General features: G+C 42.7%; 1 protein-coding gene across 16 annotated transcripts in view; it reads right to left on the minus strand.

Annotated features, from left to right (window-relative positions):
• The window catches only part of ZNF148 (zinc finger protein 148), a 169336-nt gene that overhangs the window by 119314 nt on the left and 36587 nt on the right, over positions 1 to 13435 (minus strand). For 2 of the 16 annotated variants that reach the window (XM_002716545.5, XM_070072233.1), the window contains exon 1: positions 580 to 761. The exons of the other annotated variants lie outside the window; for them this stretch is intronic. The gene's annotated coding sequence lies outside the window, so the exon portion shown is untranslated. Of the gene's footprint in view, positions 1 to 579; positions 762 to 13435 lie in introns of those variants that run through there. 16 annotated transcript variants of the gene reach the window in all.

The raw sequence follows: 13435 nt of genomic DNA on the forward strand, positions 1-13435 counted from the left end.
TGTGTATAAAGTTAACTGAAAATGAATCTTACTGGAGAATGGGATTGGGAATGGGACAGGGAGGAGGAGGAAGGGTGAGAGTGTGGGTGGGAGGGCAGGTGTGGTGAGAAGAATCACTATATTCCTAAAGTTGTACTTAAGAAATTTGTATTCCTTAAATAAAAGGTTTCGGGGGTGGAGGGATGATGTTCCTAGCTAAATACTCCATAGTTAATAACCAATGTGCTGGGAGTGGGTGTTTTAGCCTAGTGGTTAAGAGGCCCACATCCCACATCAGAGTGCCTGGGTTCAATTCTCAGCTCCAACTCCTGCCTCCAGCTTCCCACTAAGGCAGACTACAGGAAGCAGCAGTGATGGTTCAAGAAACTGGGTTTCTGCCACCATTGTAGAACTGGATTAAGTTCCCAGTTCCTGGCTTTAGTCTCTGCACAGTCCTGGATATTGTAAGCATCTGGAGAATGAACCAACATATGGGAGCACTTTTGCTCACTCATATACTTTCTGTCTCTCAAAGAAAAACAAAATTTTTAAAAAGAATCACTTGTACAGATATAAACAGATTTAATACTAAATATATACTTTTTAGAAAAGATTGCCAGGTCTCACACATGGGTGGCAGGAACACAAGCACTTGGGTCATCATCTGCTGCCTCCCAGATGCATCGGCAGGAAGCTGGATTGGACGTGTAGGTAGCTGGGACTTAAACCAGATATTGCATGATATGGAATATAAGCATCCCACTGTGTCACAACGTCCACCCCTAAAAATATACATTAAAGAAGAGGCTTTATTATATGTATGCTATCAAACAAGATAGTATTTGTTTTTAACCAACCAAGGACTGTGGATGTTAGCAGAAACACAATAATGAAAATACAATGTTTCATGTTACATAGTACAAAATTTTACACCTATTTAGTAATTAATTTCCCACCAATACCACTTTTAGTAACTACGGCGTAGAAAAAAATAACTGAAATGCTTTTGCAGGGAACACTAGCTACCATACTTCATTATTTTGATATACTGGCAATGTTTTTTTTTTTTTTAAGATTTTATTTATTTATTTGACAGGTAGAGTTACAGACAGTGAGAGAGAGAGAGAGACAGAGACAGAGAGAAAGGTCTTCTTTCTGTTGGTTCATTCCCCAAATGGCCGCAACAGCTGGAGCTACACTGATCAGAAGCCAGGAGCCAGGAGCTTCTTCCTTGTCTCCAATGTAGGTGCAGGGGCCCAAGCACTTGGGCCATCTACTTCTACTGCTTTCCCAGGCCACAGCAGAGAGCTGGACTAGAAGAGAAGCAACCAGGAGTAGAAATGGAGCCCATATGGGATGCCGGTGCTGCAGGCAGAGGATTAACCTAGTGCGCCATAGCGCCAGCCCCTATTGGCAATGTTCTAATATTATTACCAGGTGGTCTGATTAAGCCAACATTCTTGTCATTAATTCAGTCAACATTTCTGACCACCTGATATAGATGTACAATATACTACCTTAAAGATTCCTAAGATATTCATATAATATGATCTCTGGCCCGAGAGATTTACAATTTGGGAGGATAGTAGCAGATATACACTAAGTTTTTGTGATAATAATATAATGCGGTAAGTGCTATAACTGAAGACAAAGCAACTTGTCATAGAAAAATCAAAGCAGAGAGAATTAGTTCTCTGTCGCCACTTTTTCAAAGGAAAAAGAAGCTGACCTTTTAACATAGAGTCCACATTTAAGAATGCAATGCATATATGCTTTAGACTTTGTTCAGTAGAATCCTAGGACTTTGCTGGCCTTAACCCAATCTAAATAACAAATGTATGATAATGGTACAGGCTGAGCATCCTTAATCTAAAAATTCAAAATCTGAAATGCTCCAAAATCCTAAATTTTTGGAGTACCAACATGACAACGAAAGTGGAAAATTCCATTCCTGACCTCATGTAAAACTGCAGGTACACATACACACATACAAATACTGTATAAAATGACTATAGGAGCTGGCACTGTGATACAGTGGGTTAAGCCGTTGCCTGCAATGCCAGCAAATCATATGAGCACAGATTTGAGTCCTAGCTGCTCCACTTCTGACTTAGCTCTCTGCTAATGCACCAGGGGAAGCAGCAGAGGACAGCCCAAGTGCTTGGGCCCTTACCCATAGGGAGACTCAGATGAAGCTCCTGACTACTGGCCCTGGCTACCAGCCATTGCAGCCCTTTGGGGACTGAACCAACGGATGGAAGATCGATCTCTAACTCTGCATTTCAAATAAATAAATAAATCTTTTTTAAAATGACCTTCAAATATGTATATAATGTAGATGAAACATAAAAAGATTGTTTTTTAGATTTGGATCCCATCCCCAAGAATCTCATTACATATATGCAAATATTCCAAAATCCAAAAGAAATCCAAAATCTAAAATACCTCTGGTCCCAATCACTTTGGATAAAGTGACACTCACCCTATAGTATTAGTAGTCACTTTTACAGATGAAAGAATGAAAGGGTTATATAATTTATCAAAGAACACACAGGAAGTGGAAAAACTAGTTCTTACAAGGCCCTACATACACTGTTGTTTTCTACTCCCAGTCCCATACTACCATTACCATTACCTTCACCTTTCTGACTTAATCTTCTATATGGTCATCTGTGTTCATGCCACTCCTCCTTATCTTTCTAGAACCTCCAGAATGTTCCAGGAAGCCACAGGGCCTCCTGCACTGGCTGTTCATCTGTCTGGAACACTCTTCCCCTCCTAGAGCCACATAAGTAAATCCCTTACCTACTTCAAGTTTTTGCTCAACTATCATCCTATCAATGAGAATTTTTCCAGACACAATTTAAAATTGCAAACTAGTGGTGGGGGAGCCTACATTGTAGCTCAGTGGGTTAAGCAGCTGCCTGCAATGCTGACATCCCATATTAGAGTGATGGGTTGAGTCTTGGCTGGTCTGTTTCCAATCCAACACCCTAATGTGCCTCAGAAGGCAACAGAAGATAACCCGAGTACCTGGACCACTAATACCCATATGGGAGACATGAATGGAGTTCCTGGCTCCTAGCTTCAGCCTGGCCCAGATCTGACATTTGCATTTGCAGCCATTTGAGGAATAAACCAGCAGATGGAAGCTCTCTGTCTCTCCTTCCCTCCCCATCTCTCTCTCTCTCTCTGTCATTCTGCCTTTCAAATAAATAAATCTTTAAAAATAAATACATAGAAAGAAAATAAAATAGGGGCCAGCACTGTGGCATAGTGGGTAAAGCTGCCACCTGCAGTGCCAGCATCCCATATGGACATTGATTAAAGTCCTAGATGCTGCACTTCCAGTCCAGTTCTCTGCTAATGTGCCGGAAGATGGTCCAAGTGCTTGGGCCCCTGCACCCATGTGGGATACTCGGAAGAAGCTCCTGGCTCCCGGCTTCAGATGGGTCCACCTCTGGTCATTGTGGCTATTTGAGGAGTGAACCAGCAGATGGAAGATCTCTCTCCCTCTCTCTCTTTGTAATTCTACCTTTCAAATAAATAAATAGATCTTTAAAAAAAAATAAAAACAAAACAAAATTGCAGCCTGGCCATACTACTCCAATCCCATTTTCATCCTATTAATACATTTTGTGTAGTACTTACCACTTCTTAACATATTACACAATCTAGTATCTGTTTTCTGCCCCAACTATAACATCAGAGCCACAGGGCAGGAATTTTTGCCTGTTCTGATTACTGATCTGTCCCAAGTGCCTTGCCCATAAAATCTGCACTTAAAATTTTCAAATGGTCAAATAAAGCTGAAATTTCAACCCAGGAAATCAAACTCCAGAATCTTAACTAACACTAACATTATCTCTCAATTATGAATTACAGATGATGAAACCAAGGCATGGAGAAGACACCCAAGGACACAGGAACCTAATGAAATGACAGAACCTAGTATAAAAACCAGTCTATCCAGATTTTGGCAACGTTTAACTTGGAAATTTCCATCAAAAGGCTTGAAGGACTTAACAGAGAGTTCTAAACCTAAGCCTGAGACTACTGTAAACATTATAAAACATTGTGTCAAATGCACCAAGATAGTTCTTAGCAATGTAAAGGGCAGTTTAATTCTTTCCAACATCATTCCCAGCCTTTGTTTTAAAAGAATGCTAATGGGGGCCAGCGCCCCGGGGTTCTAGTCCCAGTTGGGGCACCGGATTCTGTCCCAGATGCTCCTCTTCCAGTCCAGCTCTCTGCTTTGGCCAGGGAAGGCAGTGGAGGATGGCCCAAGTGCTTTGGCCCTGCACCCCATGGGAGACCAGGAGAAGCACCTGGCTCCTGCCTTTGGATCAGCGCGGTACGCCGGCCGCGGCAGCCATTGGAGGGTGAACCAACGGCAAAGGAAGACCTTTCTCTCTGTCTTTCTCTCTCTCTCACTGTCCACTCTGTCAAAAAAAAAAAAAAAATTTTTTTTAAAAGATAAATGATAGAATACATACATAACAATCTCAAAACCAAAATGCTTAAAGCCCTCTAGCATTTTTAATTAAATCACATTTTATGCATTGCATGCTAGTCAAATTATACTTCTAAATATTTACATTAATTTATTTATTTAAGAAAGCACTAGGGGAAGATACTTGGCACAGCATTAAGATATCACTTAGGGGCCAGCACTAGGGCTTAGCAGATTAAGTCACCGCCTGCAGCACCAGAATCCCATATGGGTGCTGGTTCATGTCTTAGCTGCTCCACTTCCGATCCGGCTCCCTGCTAATGCATCTAGGAAGGTAGCAGAGGATGGCTCAGGGCCTTGGGCCCCTACACCCATACTGGCAACCTGGAGGAAGCTCCTGACTCCTGGCTTCAGTCTGGTCCAGCTCTGGCCATTGCAGCCAGCGGTTGGACGAGATCTCTCTCTGTAACTCTGTATAAAATAGATAAATCTTAAAACAACAACAACAACAAAAGACATCACTTGGGACACCTACATTTTGTATCAGAGTGCCTCAGTTTAAGTCACTGCCTCATTTCAGATCCAGCTTCCTGCTAACGTGCACCTTGGAAGGAAGCAAATGAAGGCTCAAGTACTTGGGTCTCTGTTACCTACATGGGAGACCCAAACTGACTACCACAAACCCTGGCTTCACAGCCTGACTCACTCAGACTGTTGTGGGCATTTAGGGAATAAATCAGTAGACTGAAGATCTCTCTGTCTGCCTCTCAAATAAAATGAAAATAAATATTTTAAATATAAAGCATTAGATACTTTCTTAATGATGTTATGAAAAGAGGAAAACTTTTTTTGTATGTTGAACACAAGAGATTTCTCTGAACAGGGTTAGAATTTTCACATAGTGACAAAAAAAATGCATTCTTTTCACTTACAGGAACTGCTTTGAAAATCAAAGTAATTAAGATTTCTCGTCGGCGCCGCGGCTCACTAGGCTAATCCTCTGCCTTGCGGCGCCAGCACACCGGGTTCTAGTCCCGGTCAGGGCACCGGATTCTGTCCCGGTTGCCCCTCTTCCAGGCCAGCTCTCTGCTGTGGCCAGGGAGTGCAGTGGAGGATGGCCCAAGTGCTTGGGCCCTGCATCTGAATGGGAGACCAGGAGGAAGCACCTGGCTCCTGCCATTGGATCATCGCGGTGCGCCGGCCGCAGCGTGCCAGCCGCGGCAAAAAAAAAAAAAAAAAAAAAAAAAAAAGATTTCTCTAAAGAGGTATACTTTGGGGTAGGTACAGAGTGTTAAGCCACTGCTTAGGATACCCGCATGCCCTATCAGCATGTTGACTCAAGTCCCAGCCACTCAGTTTTTGATCCATTCCCCTGGGAAGCAGCAGAGGATGGCTCAAGTATTTGAATTCCTGCCACCCACATAAGAAACCCAGATGGAGTTCCTGGCTCCTGGCTTCAGTCCATTCCTGGCTGTTGCAGCCATTTGGGGAATGAACCAGTTAATTGAAGATTCTCTCCATCTTTCTCTATCTTACTCACTCTGCCTTTCAAATAAATACATATACCTTTTATAAAATGTTTTAAGAATACGAGGCTGGCATTGTGGTACGGCAGGTAAAGCCATCGCCTGTGACACCAGCATCCCATATAGGTGCACCAGTACATGTCCAGCCTGCTCCACTTTTTTTTTTTTTTTTTTTAAGATTTATTTATTTATTTGGAAGTCAGAGTTAGAGAGAGAGAGAGAGAGAGAGAGAGGTCTTCCATCTATTGGTTCACTCCCCAATTAGCCGCAACAGCCAGAGCTGCGCTGATCCGAAGCCAGGAGCCAGGAGCTTCTTCTGGGTCTCTCACACAGGTGCAGGGACCCAAAGACTTGGGCCATCTTCTACTGCTTTCCCAGGCCATAGCAGAGAGCTGGATTGGAAGAGGAGCAGCCAGGACTAGAACCGGCACCCATATGGGATGCCAGCGCTTCAGGCCAGGGTGTTAACCCACTGCACCACAGCGCCAGCCCCCTGCTCCACTTCTGATCCTGCTCCTTACTAACAGGGAAAAGCAACAGAAGATGGCCCAAGTGTATGGACTCCTACCCATGTGGGAAACCCAGATTAAACTGCTGGCTCCTGGCTCTGGCTCAGCCCTGGCCATTGCGGCCATCTGGGGAGGGAACCAACAGATGGAAGATCTCTCTCTCTCTCTCTCTCTCTCTCTCTGTGTTACCCTCTCTATAATTTTTTCAAATAAATAAATATATTTTTAAAAACATTTAAAAAGGGGCTGGTGTCATGGCGCACTAGGTTAATCTTCCACCTGCGGCGCCAGCATCCCATATGGGCTCCGGGTTCTAGTCCTGGTTACTCTCTTCCAGTCCAGCTCTCTGCTGTGGCCTGGGATAGCAGTGGAGGATGGCCCAAGTGCTTGGGCCCTGCACCCACATGGGAGACCAGGAGGAAACTCCTGGCCCCTGGCTTCAGATCAGCGTAGCTCCGGCCACTGCAGCCATTTGGGGAGTGAACCAATGGAAGGAAGACCTTTCTCTCTGTCTCTTTCTCTCACTGTCTGTAAACTCTACCTGTCAAATAAATAAATAAATAGTTTAAAAACTAAACAGGTACACTTTGTATATTTTGAACTAAAACTTTTATCTGAATAATGGTCTAACAGTATATACTTTTCCCAACTACATTCTATCCCAACAAGGAATGGCAGTCCAATAATTCAAACCAACTGCTCCAAACTATCTTACCCACGTCTTTGTTAAACCATTTCTATGCTCACCAAAAACTGAGCCAATATCTTTAAAACACTGCAATTAATCTAGTCACTGTACTTAGTTGAGAAAGAAAATCCCACAAATAAGTAATGAGGTATTTAAAATACAGTTGACCAAAATGAGTAAAATAAAGCCACCAACTGGATATTTTTACCTGCCCTTGACCTTTTCAAATCAACTAAGCAGTTAACATTTGTCAAACAAGAAAACTGTCCATCCACATTTAGAAAACAATACGACACTAAACATTTTTATAAACTCCTTAGACTACAAACTACCAAAGAGATAGAACCTTTACATCTAAATCACCTGTTGCTGAGAGGAGCGCCCCAAAAAATTAACCCTGTCATGGTAAGGACACTATACAATCAAGCAACTTTGTAATCCTTCCCAAAATTTACTTTAAATTTTTTTAAAGATTTATTTATTTGCAGAGAGAGAGAGAGAGAGATCAATCTTCTATCTGCTGGTTCACTAACCAGATGGCCACCATGGCCAGGCAAAAGCCAATACTTCATCTGGGTCTCCCACAAGGGAGACCCTTGGGTCACCACCCACTGCTTTACCCAGACCGTTAGCAGGGAGCTGGATCAGAAGCGGAGGAGTCAGGACACAAACCACAGCCCATATGGGATGCCTGCATTGCTGGCAGTAGTTTAACCCACTGCACCACAATGTCAATCCCAAGAAATGAGTAAGCCAACAAACTCAAGCAAAAGATGTCTGATTTTTACATGAATGTTTACTGACTATAAATTTTATAAATAATTATAAAACCAGTCATATCACAAGGCTCAAGATCACACGTAAATTTTCAAAGGACCTCCTCAAAGACGACGCAGCACATTCTGATAAAGTTCCTCAGAGTTCACAAAGTGCTTTCACATGGAACACTTCAGGTGATTCCTACAATCACCTGGGCAGGTACTACTGTTTGAGCTCTATAGATGATGAAACTGAGGTTCAAGAGGTAAAGTACTCAAGATTACACAACATCTAAGTAGCAAGACAAGGTCACCAACCAGATCCTCTGCTTCTAATAAACATCTATTACAACGTAACACCACAGAAAGGACATTCCCAAGTTTAAAATATATTTAATGTTACTCTTAGCAATGTTCAGGAGTCAGAAAAAAATAAACATACACCTTCAAGTAAGTGTAACACCTCTGAACATAAAATGTGAAATGAAAACACCACCTACAATGAGTTACTTATGTACATTAACACAGAAAATGCATCTGACTTTTTATTTATTTATTTATTTATTTTTTGACAGGCAGAGTGACAGTGAGAGAGAGAGACAGAGAGAAAGGTCTTCCTTTGCCGTTGGTTCACCCTCCAATGGCCGCCGCGGCCAGCGCGCTGTGGCCAGCGCACCACGCTGATCCGACAGCAGGAGCCAGGTGCTTTTCCTGGTCTCCCATGGGGTGCAGGGCCCAAGCACCTGGGCCATCCTCCACTGCACTCCCGGGCCACAGCAGAGAGCTGGCCTGGAAGACGGGCAACCGGGACAGAATCCGGCGCCCCAACCGGGACTAGAACCCGGTGTGCTGGCGCCGCAAGTTAGCCGCGGCGCCGGCCCTGACTTTTATAATCCAAAATCACTGTAAAAACTAACAGAAACCTAGAAAAGGGTATATGAATATCCATTCAAAAATTAAAGCTTAACACTTTATCCAAATTGCATTTTTTAAAGACTTAATTATTTGAAAATCAGCGTTACAGAGAGAGGGAGAGACACAGATTTTCCCATCCACTGGTTGAATTCCTAGATGGCTGCAATGGCAGGAGCCAGGAGCTGGTGCCAGCACGGTGGGCTGTGGCGTAGTAGGTTAAGCCTCAGCCTGCACTGTCAGCATGCCATATGGGTGCGGGTTCAAGTCCTGGCTGCTCCACTTCCGATCTAGGTCCCTGTTAATGGCCTGCAAAAGCACCGGAGCATGGCCCAGGTGCTTGCGTCCCTACACCCATGTAGGAGACCTGGAAGAAACTCCTGACTTCAGATCAGCTCAGTTCCAGCCGTTGTGGCCATTTGGGGAATGAACCAACAGATGGAAGACCCCTCTCTGTCTCTGCCTCTGCCTTTCAAATGAACAAATAAACAAATCTTTAAAAAAAAAAAAAAAAAGCCAGCACTGTGGCATAGCAGGTAAAGCCACTGCCTGTAGTGCCAACATCCCACTTGGGTGCTGGTTTGAGTCCTAGAAGATCCACTTCCAATTCAGCTCTCTGCTATGGCCTGGGAAAGCAGTGGAAGATGGCCCGAGTCCTTGATCCCCTGCAGCAGTCTAAGAGACCTGGAGGAAGCTCCTGCCTCCTAGCTTTGGATCAGTGCAGCTCCGGCCGTTGCAGCCATTTGGGAGTGAACCAGCAAATGGAAGACGAAGACCAACTCTGACTCTGACTCTGACTCTGTCTCCCTCTCTCTCTCTCTCTCTCTCTCTCCCTCTCCGCCTCTGCCTCTCCATAACTCTTTCAAATAAATAGATATTTAAATAATAATAATAATAAAAAGGAGCCAGAAGCTTCTTCCAGGTCTCCCACGTGGGTGCAAGGGCCCAAGCATTATGGCCATCTTCCACTGCTTTCCCCAGACCGTTAGCAGGGAGCTGCATCTGAAGCGGAGCAGCCAGGACTTGCCACAATGCTGGCCCCAAAATTATGTTTTTTAGCATAAATTCTTTGTAAAAAAAAAAGTTAAAACATTAGTAAAAGTCAAAGATAATGAGAGAATTGGAAGTCTAGACAGTGGACATAATGTAAAGATGTGCCTGCACATAAAAGAAACGTACAGTCCTTGAGAGAAGGGAATAGATTTTAATCTGATTAGGAAGTTGAGATCTATCACAAGAATCAGAGAATATATAAAGTAGTTGCAAAGGACCTCAATTATTTCTTCATAATTCCAGTAACTATTAAGTCTGAACACTTCATGAAACATGTTTGTTTCATTTCCTTTTTTCAATGATGAAGTCAACTTATCAAGTTAACATATCACTTAGAAATAGTAGCTTTTACTAATGAATTCTCTTATTTAAAGTCAATTTATTTTCTTTTATTTTTAAAGATTTATGTGAAAAGCAAACAGAGAAAGAGGTCTGCTGGATCACTCCCCAACTGGTCACAAAAGCAAAGTCTAGAACAGACCAAAGCCAGGAGCCAGGAACTTCTTCTTGGTCTCCTACATGGGTGACAGGGGCCCAAGCATTGAGGCCATCATCTGCTGCCCTCCCAGGCACATTAGCAGAGAGTGGGGCTGACAGCAGAACAACCAGGACTGGAAGCAAAGCCCCTGACAGGGGTGCAGGTGACTCAAACAGGGGCTTAACCCACTCTGCCACAATACTGACCCACAATTTACTTTCAATTAGAAAATCACAGAGTTTAAAAGCAGGACTTTTTATCTTATCTTCCTTTTTTGATCTGGATATGAATGACCTCGCAAAACCTTCCTGGGTATCAGATATTATAGTTTATAACTAAAATAACATGCCAAAAGGCTCACAAAGTATATACTCATATACCATTAGTTTCAATGCTGAAATAACCCAATGGATGGAGATGCCGCAGGTTCACGAAAATTAAGGGACTTACACTTCCAGTCTGAGTAAAACAGCTCTGCCCCTCATCATATGACACAACTATAAACCACAGAACTAACACAAGCAGCAACCAAAAGAAAACTCTGAAAGGACATAAGAAAACAGCGAACCAATTTGGGAACCCAGGACTGGAGAAACCAAAGAGCAGCAGAGTGCTTTATGTCCCCAAACCCAGCAGAAGGTGAACTAGATTCAGTATCTCCCAACCACCAACTTAGCACGGAAGGCAAACCCAAGAGTCACATCACTCCCTCAACTCAAACAGGAGTCCCTCTGACGACATCAGGTGGGGAAGATCAACTGGAAGCCTTACCGACAACAGGAAGCACTCTTCCTATTGGGCCTAAGGCCCTTCTTTTTTCTGCCTTGAGACAGAGAGGCAAATGGACACAACTGAGGGATCCAGACATAGTGAGCAGCCCAGTCTAGGCCAAGACTGTTCTCCCTTATCCAAAAAACGCCAGGGCAGGGGAAGGAGGAGATCATTAAGCAGATCCCAGCACAGTCCTCCGCCATCTGAAGACAAGCAGAAACCCAGCACAAGAAGCCCTTCTGCTCTCTCAGCACCAGCAGGTGCCAGCAGAACTCCAGTAGGATCTAACAATCCAAGTAGACTGCAAGGGCTCTGAAAATTATAACTGATGCTGAACTTAAACAGGGTGACCACCTGCTAAAATAAAAATTTAAAAAGCACCCAGAGCCTCTTAGCATAACAGATAAAATGTCCACAATGCAATCACTCTAGAAAAATCACAACTTGAATGAGAAAAAGACAAATCAACCAGGATCAAGTCAGAGATGAAGCAGATGTTGGGATTATTTGACAAGGATACATTTTACATATTCTCCTGAAACAACTGAGAAAGGAAAAAGAATCTTGGCAAAAAAAAATTATTAAAAAAAAGAAGCAAAAGGTAATTACAGACCTAAAAAATAGAGTCACAAATTTCGTATCTGTTAGGCTAAATACCAGCATGTAAATGACAAGGAAGAGAACTGCTGAACTTGAGGAAACTAGAGATCTAAATTTCACTCAATCTGAAGAACAGAGAAGGAAAAAACTGGAAAAAAAAAAAATCTTAAGGAACTGTGCACAATAAGAAAAGTTCCAAATCCATGTCATTAAAGTTCCAGGGGAAAAAGGAGTAGAACCGAAACAGTATTTGAAGAAATGATGGTTGATGGTTTAAAAATTGTAAAATCCAACAAATACTAACTTGTAGATCCCAAAAGCTGAGCAAACTCCGAAGAGGATAAATCTAAAGAAATCCACATCAATGTAACATAAATATTCAAAAAACTAAAACCAGGAGCCAGTGTTGTAGTGCAGTGGACGGAGCTGCAGCTTGTGATGCCGGCATCCTATACCAAAGTGCAGGTTCCAGGGCCAGCAGTGCTGCTTCTTATCCAGCTTCCTGGTAATGCACCCAGCAGATAATGGTCCACATACTTGGGCCCTTGCCATCCACGTGGAAGACCCAGTCTCCTAGCTTCCAGGACCACTGTGGCCATTTGGAGAGTGAATCAGCAGATAGATCTCATCTCTTCCTCTCTTTCCCTGCCTTTCAAATAAATAAATAAATCTTTAAAAAAAAAAAAACCTCAGCTAAAAAAAAAAAAAAAAAGATGAAAGCTTAGAAGCGGCCAGAAAGAAACAACACTGTACCCATAAGTGAACAAAAATTCAAATGACACTAAATTTCTCATTTGTCATCACAAAGGCCAAAAATAAAAATGGCACAGAAGTTTTCAAATACTGAGGGGAGAAAAGTTATTAAAAAAAAAAAAAAAGGAGAAGAAGAAGAAGAAGGAGAAGAATTGCTATCCAAGAACTCACTGCTATTCTATACCTAGTGAAACTACCCTTCAGTGATAACGAGAAAATTTTAACAATTCTCAAAAGAAAAAAAAATGTAAGGTGTCCCTAGCAAATTTAACCATAAAGACTAGCTAAAGAAAATTCTTCTCATCGAAAGGAGAAAACTAAATTAGGAAAGATGAACAACGTGCAAACAATAGAAATACTTGTAGGTATGCTCAATAAGAAAGCATCTTTTTCTCCATTAGTTTTATAGGTCACACTGATGACTGAAACAAAAGTTCTAACATGATCTAAAATGCATGACAATTGTACTTAAAACTCAAAAATGCAAGAGATTTAACAGAAGTGAGGTTTCCACACGTCACTCAAGTGATAAAATGATACAGTACAGTGTTATAAGGCACATATGCTTATTGTTATAATAACTACCACTATGAGCACTATACCAAGAAACAGACTCAAAAACAGTATATATAAATAAAAACAAACCCTAAAAGTTATTTAGCTAATCTGTGGAAAAATAAGACACAAATAGAAACAAAAAAGCAAGGGCCGGCGCTGTGGCGCAGCAGGTTAATGCCCTGGCCTGAAGCGCCGGCATACCACATGGGCAACGGTCCAAGACCTGGGTGCTCCACTTCCAGTCCAGCTCTCTGCTATGGCCTGGGAGAGCAGAAGAGAGCCCAAGTGCTTGGGCCCCTGCACCTGCATGGGAGACCTGGAAGAGGCTCCTGGCTCCTGGCTTCGGATCGGTGCAGCTCTGGCCATTGAGGCCAACTGGGGAGTGAACCAGCAGATG

This window comes from Oryctolagus cuniculus, chromosome 4 (genome assembly GCF_964237555.1).
Source record: "Oryctolagus cuniculus chromosome 4, mOryCun1.1, whole genome shotgun sequence".
NCBI lineage: Eukaryota > Metazoa > Chordata > Mammalia > Lagomorpha > Leporidae > Oryctolagus > Oryctolagus cuniculus.